Raw genomic sequence first — 17,237 nt, 5'->3', positions numbered from 1 at the left:
CCCATTGATCCGCCGCAGCAAGGCGCCCAAGACGAAGGCACTTTCCTAGGGACCATAAGCGCCGACTACTTGGCCGAAAAGAAGTTAGGAGATGCGGAACTAATAAGACTTGCTGAGTACTGTCGTTGATTGTCGTCGTTTTCGCTACAGAACGATGTCTTCGAAAAGAAGAACTTTTAACCAGTCCGTACAAACTAACATCTTTTCGTTGTGCCTGCAGCACAGATGCCAGAAGTATATACTGCATGCGCGGCATGATGATCAGAGAGCCGGGCATCCCGGGTTTCCCCCTACCGCTATCGAGGAGAAAACAGAAGTATTACTCGGCGCGCCTGACCGCTGACATCGCCTGACCGCTGACGTGAAGACATGCGGAGACTGTCAGCTATGCGAGACACCAGCAGCGAGGCCAGCCGGATTGCCACAGCCAATCGAACATCCTTGTCGGCCATTCCAACAAATCGGAAGCAACTTATTGGAGCCCTTTTTGATGTCAACATCCTCGAATAAGTGTATCATCGTGGCAACGGACCACGTTACCCGCTTCGCTGAAACGAAAGCCCTGCCAAAGGTAGTGTGGTCATATATTGGCGAGATTATTAGCCAGGAACATCCAGCTGCAACGTGGTGCCCCAGAAATTCACATCAGCGACACAGGAACGGCCTTTGCAGCAGGGCTCAGCCAAGCCATTCTACAATACAGCCAGACAATCTACAGGAGGACAACTGCCTACAAACTGCAGACGAATGGACTTAAGGAGCAGCTGAATAATACCCTCGCCGACAGGTTAGCAATGTACGCCGATGTCGAGCACAAGACGGGGGATGCCGTCCTTCCGTACGTAACCTTAGCTTACAAGATGGTGGTGCGAGAAACAACGCAGATCACTGCGGTTTACTGAAGGAACCCGACGACGCCTCTCGACGCCATGCTGTAACACGTCACCGACGAAGAAAATCTCGAGGAGCGCGCCAGCATGCGCATCAAGAACCAGCAGAGGACCGACAGCCGACATATACAATCTCCGGCGACGCTCCGTCAAGTACTTACCTGGCGACATTGTTTGGCTTTCAACACCAATTTGGCGACGAGGACTTAGCGAGAAACTTTTCCGACGCTATATCGCACCCTACAAGATCATCCGACGTATTGGCGCACTGGATTATAAGGTCATGCAAGATGGCATTTCGCAATCACAGCGGCGGCACTCGAACCCTTAAATTGTTCAAGTTGTTTATCTTAAGCCTCCTCTTGTGCCTCTTGTGACTTAAACTAACTCTGTGACTTGTTTTCTTTGCTGCTTTGTTGTCTTTTTTATTCACCACGGCTATTTTTGTTTTTCGCTGTTGGGTTTGTTCGGAGCCTCCGGACGACGCTCGATAAGAGGGGGCCATTTACATGTGTACGTGTTTATCTTTCTAGGGTTACCGCTTTTTACTGGCTAACAAGTGTTCCACGTTCTTGCTCAGAGCAGGACGCGCCTTCATGTATCGGAAGTTTCTCGAACATTAGGGTTTGCTCTATCTGTTTGTTCTCACCCAACCTTCTGTTATCTGATTGTGCGTGCAACATGTACTGTGTAATATTTTCTTGAATGCACGCTGACACCGATCAAGCTGGAACCTTCGACGAGTCAAGTGTAAAAGCCAACACGCTTGACGCGCTCATCATATTTACAACGATCGCCAACCTTGCGCGCCACTATCGTTGCGCCTGAGTGTTACTTGCTTTGCTAGGAACAAGTTCCCCCAATAAGGATCTAGTCCCGCGATTCACTGCTGACGCTACTGTGTTCTTCACTGTCACTACAATGTGACAATAAATATATATATATATATATATATATATACATGTATACGAGGTGTGGTCAAAAAGAAACCGAACTTTTGAAAAAGCGCGCATGTGGCGGCTGGTTTAGACAACAAACTGCCATTTGCCGTGTTTTGCGCTGACCATTAGTTGGCGAGCTACAGCCGCTGAAGTAGGTCCAAGAACAAGCTGTTCTTCGGATTGGTTTCAAAGGGACAATGAATGAATTGGAAGAACAGCGTGTGTTTGTGAAGTTCTGCTGCAAACTTAGAAAACTTTCACAGAGACATTTCAGTTGCTTAGCCAAGCATACGGGGAGGGCTGTATCAGTCGCACGCAGTGCTATTATTGGTTAAAGCGTTTTGAAGACGGAAGAATGTCTGTCGGTGATGACCCCAACCTGGACGACCTTCCACTACCACAGATGATGACCAAGCCGTGAGAGTTCGAACTGTGATTCATGGAAATCGTCGTTTCACTGTTAGAGAAGTCGCTGACGAAGTGGGCATCAGCGTCATGAAATTTGAAGTGACAAACTTGGGATGCGTCGTGTCAGTGCAAAATTCGTGCCGTGTTTGTTGACTGGCGAACACAAGCAGACCCGCGTTGAAATCAGCCAGGAACTGCTCGCCGCTGCTTATGACAATGAAAACTTTATTAAGAACATCATAACAGGCGATGGGATATGGGTTTATGGCTATGATGCTGAAACGAAAGTGCAACCATCGCAGTGGTCGGCGAAAGGTTCTCCTCGTCCAAAAAAAGCACGCATGAGTCTGTCAAAAATGAAGGTGAGGTTGGTTGTGTTTTTTGGCATTGTCCATCAGGAATTTGTTCCACATGGTCATACGGTAAACAAAGAAGTTTACGAGGAAATCCTAGCACGTTTGAGAGGTTCTGTGCGCAGTAAGAGGCCTGAATTGTGGGAAAATAAGGCTTGGACATTGCATCATGACAATGCCCCGGTCCTTCGTGACTGTATTGGCCCTTCATGACTATATTGAAGAGCAGTGCTGAAATGACTGATCCCTGGGGCTACCGAGTCTGCCCCACCTGAGTAGTAGCGGTTCTATTAATGAAAAAGGATCTGACAAAGACCTGGAATATGACGCCCAGGCCTATCCCGGCCGTGGCCTGCACTGCAGTATGTATCGATGTAATACTGTGTCAAACGCCTTAGTGAGATCCAGGGCAAGAATCCTTCTCACGTCCCGAGTGCCGCTATAGAAGATTTGCTCCTTCAGCATTAGCATAACCTCCTGCGTCGATAGGCCGGGCCGAAAACCCACCATATTATGTCGGAAGAGGTCCATGCGCTTTATGTACCCGGAAACCCTGTTCAAAAGCGCGTGCTCCGCTACATTGCCTATGCACGAGGTTAGTGATATTCGTCTCATGTTGTCCAAATCAAGGGGATTTCCACATTTTGGGATGAGTATCACCGATGCCTCCTTCTATCCGTCGGGCACCTGTCCTGCCTCCCATACCCTGTTGACGTCTTTAGTAAGTTCCATAGTCTTATCGTCCGGGTTACGTAATAGCCTGTTAGGAACCTTATCCGGACCCGGAGCCGATCTGCTGTTTAAAAGGAGGACCACCGCACTGATCTCCGATTCTGTGAAGGGCGCGTCCAGCTACTCTACCATCGCACACTCGATCTGCGGATAATCATCTTCCTGCGTCGGCCCTACGGGGAGGTATCTATCCGCGACCGCATTCAAAAGCGACTGTTCAGTACTTCCCTCCTGTTTGTCCCTGTGTATGACTTTACTAAGTGTTTGCCTTTGATTCCTTTTAGTCTGCGCGTCACCCAGGAGGTGCTTGAGGAGGTACCACTTCCCTCCTGAGCGCATGGACCCGTCTACTGCCGCGCCGACCTCGTCCAATTGTAGCCTATTCAGTTCCGTGCAATATATTTCGATCTCTCTATTAAGCTGCGCAACCTTTTTCCGCAGCCTGCGGCATGGTCGCTGTGTTTTTCACTTCATCAGAATCAAGGATTTGGCCTCCAGCAGGTGCACTAAGTGTGGGTACATTCTTGGGACCTCCGCTTCGGTTTTTACTATCTCAGTAGCCCTATCTACGTCCTCCATGAGCGAGTCAATAGCCTCGCGAAATGACGAAAATGTGCTAGTTCGCTCCTTCCTAAGTTATATATATTCATCCCAGTCCATGACTCGAAATACCCTGGCCGGTCGGGCATCCACCCTCAAAGTTACTGCCGCTATGAAGCGGTAACTGCCCAGATTTTCCTGCTTATTGGCCTACAGGACGTTACCACGTTCCTTAGACATGCCAAATCAGGAGTTGTGTCTCGCGCAACCTAGGCGCTTAGCCTAGTGGGGAACCCCGGGTCCGTGATTACTGTAAACGCCGGATCATCCAGGATCCTCACCCAATTATTTCCTTTTAGCGTCTGTCTGACGTAGCCCCATGCACTATGAGGGACGTTAAAGTCCCCGGCAACTATCAGGGTAGAGTGCTCGACTATTGAAGTCGCCTTCCTAAGCAGAGACTTAAACGTCTGTCTCTGGTCTGACGGTGCGCTATAGACATTAAGCACAAAGACGCTCTGCTTAAGCCACCCGTGCGGTATAACCTCAACGAAAGGGGCCTCGATCTTACCCCGTCCAGAATGAACTTGATGCTCAATGTAGGGTAAATTTTTTTTCCTCATCGTGGCTACTCCTCTTCCTCCCTCGTTCCTGACCGACACAGTTTTGAAGCCAGAGAGGGTAGACACGTCACAAAGTGTGTCCTGTAATTATAAAATCTGCGGCTTTTCCACCTGATTCTTCAAAAACTGCCGCAGTGGAGCCTTGTGCCTTTGAAAACTAGCGCGGTTCCACTGCCAGATTATCAGATCTTTGTGATCGCCCGTCATGATGCTACATTACCATGCCTTGCTCCGCGCCCGGAGCATCCTCGGAGTGATTCGCTGTCTTGCTTTGCGATCGGACCTTGGCTTTGGCCCTAATCGCCACCTTTTCCTCTGGTACCGCTACTCTTTGCAGCAAAAGCTTTACGCTTTCCTGATTTTCTCTACTTCTCTTGAGTAGTTCCTCCAACATCTTTCTTTGCGGAGCCTCTCCCTCAGACGTTTCCGAGTCGCTCTGTTGCTCCTCCTTGGGAAGGGGGGCCTTACGCTTTCCTTTACTCCTTCCACGCGGGGTATCTGTTCGACTGCCTCTGAGGTCTGGTTGCTGGCCTCTATTTCACCGAGCATGGGGTTTGCCTTGGCGGCTTTGAGTCGGCGTACCTCCTCTTTAAGCTCCTTAACTTCCTTAAGTATTGCCTCCACGTGCGACCTATTACCATGCTCTAGCGAAGTCGACCACGTTAACTCCTTGGGTCTCTGCGGCTCCTTCTTCGTCTTCCCTTTGACACGACTGGCCAGGTAGGCTCCTCTTGGATCCTCACGCTGGACATCGAGCACCCTCTGGATCGAGAGCGGTTCCTGATTGCGCCGCACTTCCGCGCCACTGGCGTGCGGGAGGGGTTTCTATCAATGCTGCGCTCCCGCACTGCTGGTGTACGCGAGCGGCTCCTGCTGCCCGCCGTGTTGACGTCGGTCCCCAGCTGCAGCTGCTTGGCGCGTCGGCGCCACTTTCGCAGTCGTCTTCTGACGATATAGGGAACTTGAAATTTGTGCCTGCAGTCCTTGGCCGCCGTGGGATGCGGGACACCACACAACGTGCATTTTGAATCGCACCGGCAATCTTCCGCCGGCGATCGTTTGCCGCAGGAGCGACGCCACTTGCTTCCCGGGATGGGACACACGTCAGCCCGGTGTCCCAGTCCTCCACACTCTTACCAGACTTCCGTGTGGCGTCGGTAGAGCATGCAGTGACAGATACTCGCCCCGTATGCCACGTAGTTGGGCACTTTCATGCCCTCGAAAAGCACCACCACCGCCGTGCTGTTCTTGATTCGCCTGTCCTCCAAAGCACCCGGATTCCGATGATTTACAATTCTCGCTCTGAGTTGAGCTTCGCTGGCTTCCACGTCGACTCCTCTTATGATTCCCTAACACGTATTCTCCGGTGGGACCAGGTACGCCGCCACCCCAAACGTGCCTTCGCCGAGCCTGATTTGCTGCACTCTGGCGTACGCGTCCGCGTTTTTCTCGTGCGGAGTGCCCATCGTGTTCTCGTCAATTTCGGCCGGAGCCAAGACTGTCGCCATGGTCAAGGCTTGCTCAAGGCGTAGTGTACTGACCTTGTTCACATTCAGGCCGTCCCTCAGTATGACAATGAGGCGAAAGCTGTAACTCGGAAGTCGAGGGAGCCTTGAAGCAGCGGTCACACGTCGTATCGCGTCGCGCAGTGCGGCGGTGCGGCCGACGTTCCTCCGTTATAGCAAAAGTTCGGTTTCTTTCTGAACACACCTCGTATATATATATAAACGGGCTGATCATTTTCAAGATTTCTTGAGTAATTAAAAAAATTGCCAGCGGCATCATTCCTGTCCTTGATGCGAATTATTCGATGCGGCCTACATTTATAGCTCGAGTCATCGGAACACATATTCAACTTATTAAAAATGATCTGAATACCTTATTTACATAAAACTGCATATAATGCATTCATGAACTGCAGCGGGTCTTCTCTTCGCCCTCGTCTTTTTCCGCGCTGTTTTTTCTTCAACTATGTTACACCAACTCGCCCACATCTAGCTCCTGCAGCAGTGGGTGTGCTTGCAAGACGTATGTAACGGAAATAATCTCCAGGATGACACCAGTGTTGAAGTATTATTTCTTGAACTGTGGGACCAAATACCCGAACATTCCAATTACTTTTGAGTTAGAATACAATATGGAGCGATTTGTAACAAAAAGTCGCAGTTTCGTCCGAAAGGCAAAGCATCGATCGCGACAGCCAATTAGGAAAGGGCTATAGGAAGCAAGGACAATAGTTTAATTGGCTGTATAAGGTAGTAAGCATTTGCTTACTAACTAAATAGACTAACACGGTGTCACACGCGTACAGGTAAACATGAACACATCTCGCTCGATGATCGCGGAAACTGGCTGTGAAAACGCCGGATTCACAAAGCGCTCGTGCAGCAACGGCGCAAATTGACCTTCGCGCTGTCTCTCGCCTCGCTTCCGCGCGAACTAAACGTCGAAAGCAGAGCGCATACTAAGCTACCGGTACTCGGCGCATGCACTTTGTCCCCATCGCAGATCGCTGTGAAGATGAGGCCCGTGCGGGCGCGCACTTCGCCTGCATAGCAGATCGCTTTCAGGATACGGCGCCCCAGCGGCCGTGCTGTAAGCAGCAGCCGACGGCGCAGAATGCACCCCCCCCCCTTCCCTCTCCGTTCCCACACCCCCGCGAAAGGCGACCGCGCACTCCCGGACTGCCTTCCACCCTCGCGTGCGCTACACTGAGCCACGATTGCCGGTTCACCTTCGTACGCTTTCATTCGCACACAGAGCGTATGTCGTGTGGCAACGATTTTCTCCTCATTGGACTTTATAAACATCACGGCAACGGCAGAAATGCGCTAGGAGTGTCCATATAATTTGTATTTGAATAAAAGTAAGTAGAACATTTACGGTAAGTTTGATGGTTCACGTCCCCAAATTGTGTGATTTTGGAAATTCATTCTACGTGGATACTGACCAGCTTCAATTCCTAGAGTGCAATATTTGTTGGAAAGTAATTAAATAAGAAAGTATTTGTCGAGTTTCTTTTTCGTTGAATATATTTAAAATATAGTTCGATTTCTTGGGCGAGTAATGAAAGCCGCCCTCCAAAATCCAGTTCATGGACTTGGGTCATGTTATCTGCAACAGGGGATTAAAAAATTAATTCCGCACAACTGAAAAATTATCATGCGGTATTTATATATATATGTATATATATATATATATATAGTACGTTTGCGATGGTTGGCTTAAAACGAGGTTCCCCCAGTACAGAAGTTTGATTAAAGTCAACCTAAAACACCTGTATCTAAGGGCCTCGCGCTAGCAAGTGCTTTGAGATACATGTGTTAGAGGCGTAACAATCGATTGACAAAAAGTGCGCGCACGCATCTTCAAGCTTAGGATACAGAATGTTCTATAAAATATCCGCTTGCTCTGCGTGGTCTAACGTGGTGGCTAAGGGATGACTTCTTCACATAAATCAGCAGCGCTTTCCTTCGCTTTATTCAGCAATATACAAAAAACGCGCTAGCATGTACATCAGAAACGCTTGCACTAATGAGATAGAAACGCGTTACACAATACGATAGATGGTGTGTGAATTTATACTGATACATGTGTGGTTAAGAGCGGTAAATCAGATTAGGTCATTTGTGCCTACAAGCATATAAAACCAACGTGGCAGTACCAGACTGTTTCTTCTTTGTTTTGTTTTCCAAAGCAATGCAATTTTAAAACAGAGCACTAACAACTTGTAGCAGAAGCTATTTCTTTATTCTTCTTTGTGACTGATTATTATCTCGCTGAAAATGTATGTAGATTTATGCTGAAAGGTTATTCGCATGTACAGGTACTTCGGTGTGCCGCAGCATTTTTTGCTTTGTTGTTTTGGTTGATACACCGTGCTCATGCACGGTATCATACAAGTGGGCTCGGAAGACACGTAGCCTTCAGCTCTCTGCCTTATAAGTCGCAGCTTGAATCACTGGCAGCTCAAAAGCGACGCCTCAAATCAGAGCGCTACTGTTTCTTATTAGGTAAGTATTTTCATGGTCTTCATTCTAGATAAATATTACTTCTAGAAGTTACGTTCCATAGAACTAGCGAAACAACTTTGTTAGTGCTGTACATGTGGGGGTATTAGGCATTCTTCCTAGTCAAAGTGGCATGAAAGCACTTGGTAATATATAGGGTAATATACCAATGGGCACATCCATATGCTATCAAGACGTAATGCTTCTGAATGATTCTGTAATCAGTTTCACTAGCTATCACTGTGAAAAAATGTAGCCATCAGTGAAATTTCTAAAGGACGATGCCACAGAGGCAGAAATGTCGCCAATATATGGCACGAGAATCGCGCGGCAGGACAACAAGCCCTTTGGAACACCAGAATATACTTGAATACAATAAGTCGCAACATCGATAGATGCTATCGACCTGTCTTTGCGACAGATACTCAGTAGCTTATGAAATACATTTTAAGGTGAAACACCGTCTTCCTACTTTCCCGCGTTTCGAATGCCAGTCTGGCAGTTGGATCGGTCACTATCTTGCTGAACATGTTTGTAGATATATATTGAACGTCTATCTGAAAGTCCCCACAAAATGGCTTATATTAATCTCGTACACTGGCCAAGTTGGCCCAACTCTATTTCGCGCAACATAATATAACTTCCTGCATAAAACCCGAACATATTTTGTCGACTCACAGACATCGCTAAAGCACACCAATCATTTATTGAAATGATGAATTATATTTACCGGATTTTTTTGTTTACTTTATTTTCTCTAATTTAGCCAGTCAGTATATGTCACTGGGTGACTGCTCTATCCTCTATAATGGGTGTGTCCTACTGTGACACAAGAGATACAGAGTCCCAAAATGTTGCTTCCTACGTGTCTTACTTTTCTGTGGTTGGACCTTTCGTCGCAATTCTCAAGTATGATTACCTTCCGACAAATATCAGACATCGCCTTCGTCTTTGTTACATGGTTATTGTTGCGTCTCTTCAGCCGTAGTTTGTTCCGACGATTTCTTACACTCAAGGAAACAGAAACGTATTAGTAGACAGCATACAGTCCAGGCGTAGGAGAAAACACTGGCGAGGCGTTCGTTCTGTGAGGCGCGCTCGTGACAGAGCGCCAGTGCCTTCGAGCGCGCACTTCGTCGTTTTTTCCTTGTGGCGACATCTCAGTTGTGTATACGTCCTACGATGGATATCTTCCTGACCTGGTGGTCGCATGTCGGCATAGATTGTGAGCTGCTTAGTGCATAGAAATAAAAATCGCATGAAAAAGGTTTTGGCTTTCTTGGGGATAAACAAACATTTCATGAGATTACACATTGCGTGGCATGGAATAAAAAAAATGCGTAGCTTGCACTGGAGGCGTAATGCGAAAGACACAGCGGAGCTGATGCGCACCTAGCTAGTCCTGGCTTTTGGGCTAGGATAAGTACTACCAAGTCATCCCCAGCATTTACTGGAATTGATTGATTATTGATTAGCTATTGATTGGCTGCAGACTACGTCCTGCACCCTGGTCACGAACACGCTGTAACTGTCCCATCCAGCCAGGTAACCGATGGAGACGCACTAGTTACCCCTTCTTCACGCTGCACTTCACGAGGAATTCTAGTCGCCCCTTGTCTCGTCCAGTTTTCTTGTGGCCAAGGTTTCCTGTGCGCCTACAATACAACTCCAGATCATGTGCTGTTGCCAAATGGGATGACCGTGGCAACCTTCACGGACACTCCACTGATCTCTGTCGCAGCACTTTCCCATTCTTCGTCGCCAGTACCAGCCTCAGGTTTGGATTCTTCTTCTCTCCGAGCAATAATTGGTTCTGACCTAACCGCTGCCCGGTCAGAAGTGTTAATCGCCCTTTTGGCTAAGAACAGATCCTGCTTTGATAGCTGTGCCAACGCTCTGGGCCAGACTGCCATGGCTGCACACCTTATCGAAACCGAAGGTTCTGCAATTATACGCCGTCGCCCACACCATGTTTCGCAGTCGGAACGGGAGGTAATTGAAGAAAACGTTGATGACATGCTAGCACGAAAGTTTATACGACCTTCATCCAGTTCCTTGGCTTCTCATGTCGTTCTGGTGAAGAGTAAAGATGGTTCCCTTCGCTATTGCTTTGATTATCGAGCGCTTAATAAGATTACACGCAACGATGTGTACCCCACGCCTCGAATTGACTATTATTTAGACACACTAGAAGGAGCGCAATTTTTTTTGCAGCCTTGAACGGCGATCATGATATTGGCAGATTCCCATGAACGAGACTGACAAACAGAAAACCGCTTTCGCCACGCCGGATGGACTTTATGAATTTAATGTAATGCCATTTGGCCTTGAACGTTGCAGCCACGTTTGGGCGCATGATCATCACTGTTCTTCGTGGCCTCAAATGGAAGACCTGCCTCTGTTATCTGGATGATATCGTTGTTTTTTTTCTTCCAGCATCAGCCAACACCTGCAGATTTTTGACGAAGTCCTCCAATTCATTTCAAATGCTAGCCTCCAGAATTACACCAGAAAGTGCACATTCGCCAGCAGAAGCATCAAAGTTCTGGGTCATGTCGTTTTAAAAGATGGCATCCAACGAGACCCTGACAAGATTGCTGCTGGGCTTCAGTTTCCTTGCCCATCGAATCAAAATACATTGCGCAGCTTTCTCGGCCTGGCATCTTACTTTCGCCGTTTTATACGCAATTTTGGTACAAAATCAGCTCCTCTACATAAGCTACTGGTCACCGGCGCCTCTTTCACATGGCCCGAAGACTGTGAGCCGGTATTTCAAGCCCTTAAGAAACACCTTACTTCAGGACCGGTGCTTCGCCACTTTGCTGAGAAAACGCCCACTATACCCCACTCTGACGCACGTGCACAAGGCATCGGAGCAGTGCTCCCGCAACGGGGCCCCGCATCTAAAGAACAGGTTGTGGCGTATGCCAGCAGGACCCTCTCGCCATCTGAACGGAACTACACCATCACCGAGCATGATGCCTGGCCATTTCGCCTGTTTGGCCTGTTTGGGCCATTCAGAAGTTTCGTCCGTACCTCTACGGTCGCCACTTCACCATCATCACCGACCATGACGCTCTGTGTTGGCTGTCATCTATGAAGAACATGTCAGGATGCCTGGGACGCTGGATACTGCGCTTACAATATATGATTTCACGATAACGTACAGGTCTAGCAAATGTCTTCATGATGCAGACGCACTGTCTTGATGCCCGCTTTCGCCTTCTATCGATCATGCGTATTCCGCGTCTCTAACCCGTCGCTCTGGCGCAACGCCCACATCCTACCAGCTCACGCTAATGTCACTGGACACGACACGACATCGCCACGACATCGCCTTCCATCCTGGAGACCAACTCCTCCTATAGACACCGGTTTGAACACCTGGACTTTGCGAGAAATTCCTTCACCGGTACATTGGGTCCTCAGCTTTCTTCACGCTCCCATTCTACTTCTTTTCAGCGCGCAGACTCCTACTGTCGAACTCTGATTGATCGCCTTTGCAGCTTAACTAAGTCACCCAACAACCGCTTGCGACGCTAGCTTCGCCAATTTCGCGTTCGAGATGGGGTGCTTGATCGTTATATTTATCATCCCACGGGTAACAAGTGGGTCCCAGTCATACCTAGCTGCCTTCGTCTTGGAGTTTTAGAAACATTTCAAGATGACATTGCCACCGGTCACTTAGGCTTCCACAAGATGTACGATCACATCAAGACTCGCTGCTTCTGGCCAATTGTCCACAACGGTAGCCAAATACGCTGCCTCGTGCGCGTTGTGTCAGCAGCGTACATTCCTTCCTGCCGGTTTTCTTCAGCCTCTGCTATGTCCGACCGAGCTTTTCGAGTTCGTTGGAATTGACTAATACGGTCCCTTGCCGTTGACGCCCTCCGGTCATAGTTGAATCGTCACTGCGGTAGACCATCTAGGAAGATACGCCGAGACTGCACCTATTTAATCTGGTGCTGCTTCTGAGGTTGCTCACTTTTTCTTGCGATCCATAGTCTTGCACCATGGTGCTCCACGCGTTCTTTTGTCCGATCGTGGCAAAGCCTTCACGTCCCACGGCCTCGAGGAAGTGTTGCGGGAGACTAATACGAAGCATAAAATCACTTCTACATATCACCCGCTAACGAACGGCCTTACTGAACGCTTCCACGACCTCTCTGACATGATTTCTATGTACTTACATCCTGACCACACAAACTGGGACAACATTCTTCCTTTTGTTACATTCGCTTATAATACTGCGACACAACGAGCTAGCGGTTACAGCCCTTTCTTCCACGTGTATGAACGATCTGCCTCCTACCTCGCAGAAGAGTTTGCTGCTCAAGTCGCGCATTGCCGTGAAATTACTCCTCGCAACACCGAAGCAACCCAAGAAGAAAGAAAGCGTCGCTGCGACAGTAAACGCCACAACATCGCCTTCCATCCTGGAGACCAAGTCCTTCTATGGACACCGGTTCGAACAGGACTTTGCGAGAAATTCCTTCACCGGTACATTTGGTCTACATAGTCCTACAACAAGCTTCCGCAGTGAACTATCTAGTCACTCCGCTTGAATCCGTCGCGGACCGCCGTCATCGTAGTGCAGAAATGGTTCACGTCTCCCGCATCAAGCCCTTTATTCCTCGCTCAGCCAATCGTTGAATGGCGGCCTGGTTGGCCGGTTCCACGAGGGGGGGGGGGGGCGATTAGTGTAAGCACATTTAACGTACTTCGTCGTTCTCATTTGTATATAGCCATCATCATCCCCGTTCTTCTTCTTCGTGCGTGAGCCTGGGCCGTGCCTGTGGAATAAACGGGTCGGCCAGGGCTGCCTGTCGTGGTCGTCTTCCGTCTTTCAATATATATATATATATATATATATATATTGCTGGTGTTACGCACCACTCCATGCCTAAAATATAGTGTGCTGAAGGAGGATACTGGCGAGTTTCTGAGGACAAATAAACGTTCTTGTAACCGTCACCATGCCAATAACAATGATAAGCGCTACTCACAGTGCCAATTTGCGAGCGCGACCGTGAATCGCTACGAAGCTGCTTTTTTGTACTTCGTCCCGCGTGCGACCGTGAAGCCGCATCGTAAAGTTCTAGAACTGGGGCCTTCTACCCCCCGAAGGTATTTGTCTGAGGCTCGTGAAAAAAGTTACAAATTTGCGTTCAAGAAGAAGAGGATTTACTAGTCTGCTGTTTGTGCTCCGTATATTTGTTTTGTCGAAACATTTTCCCATATTAAGACACGCTCGCGAGTTCGCTCCCTATGATTCCACGCTTTCGTGCTGAAAAATATGCCCCCTATCGTTTAGCGCCAGAAGCAGGAGACGGAGAATCTACGAACCTGGAAAGAACCAGTGTCCGGGCGCCGTTATACACGTATCTATTCCACCACCATGGCCGAGAAGCAAGCAGAGTAGCATGCTGCCTTTTTTTCCAACCGGCTTAAACAGAGCAGCCAAAAAAAAAAAAAAGAACGGCATCCTCCGGTGCACGTCGTTGCTTGTTGATATACTATACGCAAGAAAAAGGCGGGACGCATGGAATATAGGCAACGTCAAAAAACAACTTCGGCTGCAACTTTACCAGGCACCTAATGCGGCAAGAGCTACAGCCGCCGGGCGCTAAACAAGACAAAATGCATCTTTCTGGTAGCAATACCGAACAGACTTCTAAAAAAAAGCATATAGCAAAATTATAAATAATAAATAAAAGTAACTGACAATACATGCAAATCAACAAGAATGAGAACAAGAACAAAAAAAAAGAAATATCACAATGGTTTAACGGAGCATCATGAGAGATTATGCGGGTAATAACGAAAAAAGGATATAGGCGAAGGTCCGAAAGAAAAAAAATGCTCTTGTCAAGTTGTAATGGCAGGGAGTAATCTCTTTGACATTCTAGAACCGCTAAGCGATGCACTTTCCTTTTTGGTCAGGGAAATAGACGGTGTTCTGACGCAGCTGTTGCCTTCGACAGAAATTGTGTGCTTCGAATACCAAACCTGCATCAGGGCGTTTAAAAGGTAATAGTTGACGTTCTCTGGTATTTTAAATTATCTTTTCTATGAGGTACAGTAAACGTGGAATTAAATTTTATTATCACCCAGTAAAAACCGGTCAGATTGTTTTTATTTTTATTTTCGCACGCTGAATGATCTCGCCAGACAAAATTTTAAGCAAGTGCACCAGAAAGAAAACGTAGAATCTTTCCTGGGTGAAACAAACATCTCGCTCATTTATTGCTGATACTGATAACCTTATCAACTGAATGAAGTGTTTGTTACACTCTAGGGAAAGTAAATTAACATTGCACTAACTAAAAGTAAGCGTGACTGCATTACCACCGTCACAGTACTCTTGTATGGAAAAAGTAACACAAAACTTTTGAGTCAACTTCCAGTGTCCTTATTATTACGAATATTTAGCACTTTATCATAGAGCACTCAATATACGAACGCTCTCTTACCGCACGTGAACAGAACGAAGAGTGGAATTATCACTTCTAGGACTGGCATTTAAGAATACAATACTGAGAGTATTTCACGGTTGCTCGGTAAAGATCTGTATTTATATTTGAAATGACAGCCTGATGTTCAGCGAAAGGTCAGCGAAAGGGCTAAGCTTTACAATATTTTTGTCGGAATTTATGACTAGAGCTGCCTCAGTGAATTGTTTCTTTGAGTATTGTAGTGCTCAGTACTGCTGTAAAATTTTGGAAGGAGCACATTCTGGTCAACGCAAAGTGTACTTAACGCGTACTTGCATTTTTAGATGGTAACAAAAAAAAAAAACATTGTTGCACCGTGGCCTTCACCGCTGAGCATATTGATACCTATTCTTTTACTGAAAGTTTTCTCTGAGCTCCTGTTTCATTCAATCTGCATCGCTATATTAGACGCAGTACCTCTCTATATACCTGAGCATATGGCGTTGGGCGAATCTTTCGAAACTCAACATGTTGGGATGTCAATTTAGATGTACTCTGTTTCAGTTGGGAATCTTTACATAGCTCGATGAGTGGTGCAATTTTTTTGTTCATCAAGGCACCAATCATATGACCACAAATGACCATTCAGTCAATCAATCAAGTTTAGAAGATGTGTGCCGGGATAACGTAAACTATTCTAATATGTTTTTATTGCGAACGGGCCATAAGGCTGGCGGGATAAGTCAAAACGGCTCGGGCCGCACCAGTTTGGGAAGGTCCGACGCATATTCCGGCGGAGACACAGTAATTTTGACCTATCACGGAGGGGTAATGGCAGACTTGGAATAGAACTAGATCGGAACAGTTGGACGTTACCCAGGCCCTGTATACGAAAACCTTTTTTCTTCAGCACTAAATTGATAGAAGAAAAATGGAAGCTGGATATGCATACAGCGATTATACAGTCAGCGAGCATCGTTTAACTGCGCAAACGGACAAACAGAGACAGCTTAGAACAAGGACGGGTGCAGACTTGCAGCTAATGTTTATTCCACAAAGACCACATATTCCGTGGTCCGTTTGTTGGTACAGTTAAACAATGTTCGCTAATATGTACCAACTCGCCCAACAATTCCCTATTGCAAAAACCAGCGTCTTCCAGTGCCTTTCACTGTGAAACCAGCGCGTTTTTTGACACTGGGTGGCACTGGGGACGCTGGCGCACGCTGGGAGTCACCGGGAGTCACTGCGACACTGGTGAGATAGCTGGAGAAGTGCTGGGTCACACTGGACGAGACGCTGGTTTCACTGCTATGACGATGAGGCGCACTGGTGTGCGTTGTATACGCGCTGGAGTTCGCTGGCTCGTACTGGAGACTACGCTGGTTTCGTTTGTGCCGCACTGCCGGAGTATAGGCGTTGTTGAATATTAGATACTTGATACAATTTTATGGGCATCTCCTGTCCAAAAAACAGACTCCTGTCCTAAATATAGCGCTATAAGTTGGGATCATAAATGTCGATTTCGTGTCGGCCGTGTTGCAGCTTGGAATAAAGGTGCGTGATGCTAGCCATGCATATGCGACACTTCAGATCACTTTCGCGTTGTACATTCTCCTTTTGACTGTGCGGATAGCTGTATTCGTGAACGAAATTACGCAAACGGAGATAACGCCTCGTTTTCTAGTAGTTTGTACGCAATCGATGACTGCGAGTTGTCGCAGTGTTGTACAGTCAACACGAAACCGAGCAGCCGTTCAAAATGCGTTCGAACGGACCTCAGAAAGCCTGCCGCTGATTGACATTATCGCACCGACCACAAAGCTGCGGTGATTCGTGCGCTTCCACTTTCCCTGCGGTACTAAAATTAATAGTTAAAAGGTTCTGAAGCTCAAATACAAACATTTTCGCATTCGCCCGGTACCCACACCTAGATCGTTCGCTTCAACCAAAGGTTAAGCCTACCGTACGTACCCGCCGAGTTCGTCTACACTCTATCGGCCCGTCTGGGCTTAGGAATCAACAAGTCTAACGAGGATAAATCACTCTGTAATTCACCTTTACCATCGGTGTTTTTAAAAAGACCATTCTTTCGTGTGTACAGTGTCAGCATAACAAGCGATGAGCGCCGATATGACGCGTTATACACATACCTATATGTGCTGTCGCCGAAGGTGGTCAGCCGCATTAACCTACCGCTTCTCTTACGGAGATATGTGCCTAAACATACGTGTCGATTGAAAACCATTGTCGAGCTATGGAAATGTTGCATTACCATTGCGCGAAGAATAAGAAACGGCTGTCAA

The 17,237-nt window shown here is 47.4% G+C and overlaps 2 protein-coding genes across 11 annotated transcripts in view; both read left to right on the top strand.

Moving 5' to 3' along the window:
- The window catches only part of LOC125946888 (uncharacterized), a 985,317-nt gene that overhangs the window by 397,643 nt on the left and 570,437 nt on the right, over positions 1-17,237 (top strand). For 7 of the 10 annotated variants that reach the window (XM_049671053.1, XM_049671052.1, XM_049671050.1 and 4 more), the window contains exon 1: positions 8,383-8,500. The exons of 1 other annotated variant lie outside the window; for it this stretch is intronic. The gene's annotated coding sequence lies outside the window, so the exon portion shown is untranslated. Of the gene's footprint in view, positions 1-8,382; positions 8,501-14,440; positions 14,528-17,237 lie in introns of those variants that run through there. 2 more of the 10 variants (XM_049671058.1, XM_049671057.1) reach the window with 2 other exon arrangements.
- Positions 8,379-17,237, top strand: part of LOC125946889 (uncharacterized) — a 790,862-nt gene continuing 782,003 nt past the window's right edge. Inside the window, exon 1 of the mRNA XM_049671060.1 lies at positions 8,379-8,432. The gene's annotated coding sequence lies outside the window, so the exon portion shown is untranslated. The remainder of the gene's footprint in view (positions 8,433-17,237) is intronic.

The sequence above is a fragment of the Dermacentor silvarum genome, chromosome 7 (genome assembly GCF_013339745.2).
Source record: "Dermacentor silvarum isolate Dsil-2018 chromosome 7, BIME_Dsil_1.4, whole genome shotgun sequence".
Classification (NCBI taxonomy): Eukaryota; Metazoa; Arthropoda; class Arachnida; order Ixodida; family Ixodidae; genus Dermacentor; species Dermacentor silvarum.
Note: the sequence above shows the minus strand (reverse complement) of the source record. Positions and strands in the feature narration are given on the sequence as shown.